This window comes from Chrysochloris asiatica, unplaced genomic scaffold (assembly GCF_000296735.1).
Source record: "Chrysochloris asiatica unplaced genomic scaffold, ChrAsi1.0 scaffold00333, whole genome shotgun sequence".
NCBI classification, from domain to species: domain Eukaryota; kingdom Metazoa; phylum Chordata; class Mammalia; order Afrosoricida; family Chrysochloridae; genus Chrysochloris; species Chrysochloris asiatica.
In genome coordinates this window covers 262,123-263,568 of record NW_006408851.1, presented here as the reverse complement: position 1 = coordinate 263,568, position 1,446 = coordinate 262,123, and positions in this window count along the sequence as shown.

Genomic DNA, 1,446 nt, shown 5'->3' with positions numbered 1-1,446 from the left:
CAGTTTGAGGATTAAGGTGTGCCTGACACAAGTCATGGTATTTTCAGTAATCTCATATGCATGTGAAAGTTAGACAATGAATAAGAAAGACCATAGACCAACTGATTGATGCATTTGAGTTATACTGTTGGGGAGAAGAATATTAAAGGTACCATGGACTGCCAGAACTAACAAATCTGTCTTGGAAGAGTTGCAACCAGATTGCTCCTTGGAAGCCAGGATGGCCAGACTTCATTTCTCATACTTTGGACATATTATCAGGAGGGATCAGTCCTTGGAGAAGCAAGCACTTGGTAAAGAGAAGAGTTGGAGAAAAATAGGAAGACCTTCAACTACATGGTTAGAATTGTCCTGGGGACTATCTCTATAAGGCCTATGGGTCACTGGAGGGGAAATGGAGAACTATTCTAGGGCTCTGAGTAGAGTGGGACCCTGACAGGTTTGGTTTTACACATTGAAAGGATCACTTTGGTTACCATGTAGGAAATAGGAAGAATGAGTGCAAATAAGGGAGAACAGTCTGCTGTGGCCCTCCAGATGGGAGACAATGGCTAGACCAGGGTCTAGGAGTAGAGAAGATGGTATTTGGGAATCTAGAGAGACATGGTCTGCCGAGGAGTCATGTTATAGCTTGTCCACTTCAGAAGGACAAGGACAAAAGAAATGCATTCCTTTTTCTTTAACAAGGTGTGAATGATGCTCTTGGGAGCCTGGGGAGTGAGGGCAGAAATAATATTTGACTCTGAGTTAAGTGCACATATTTCAGTGCAAGAGAAAGATATGGGCACAGCTAATGAAAGTTAGGAGATTGGGTGGGAAATTTCCTGGAGTTGACTGAATGATCAGAGTTCAGACCTAGATCTCTGGTGGCCTCAGGTCAGTTTTCAGTTCTGTCCTGAGAGTCCCATATCCAGCGGGTGCTGTGGTTCTCAAAGTGTGGTTCCTGGACCAGCATATCTGCATCTCTGTAACACCTTGTTCTCATTGTTAAATGCCATAGGTTGGCCTTGACTAATAGTGACCCCATAAACAATGAACCCAAAACTGCTTGGTCTCAAGGAAGCTAGAATTCTACCATTTCCCCACCAATATCCTGGGGAACTCCTGAGAAATGCCCACTATTGCCTCTCCTAGACCTGCTGAATCAGAAACTTTGGGGGTGGGTTCTAGAGATCTGTGTTACTGGTTGATTCTGAACAGATACTGGTGGTGCAGTGGTTAAAATGCTCAACTGCTATCCAAAAGGTTCAAACCCCCTAGCTACTCTGGGGAGAAAGTTGTGGCATTTTGCTTCTGTAAAGATTTACAGAGTTGGAAACCCTGTGGAGCTGTTCTATTCTGTCCTATAGGGTCAGTATTAGTAGAAATTGACTTGATGGAAATGGAGGGTTTTTTTTTGGTAATTCTGACACACATTCAAACTTGAGTACCATGGAGTTACAGGGT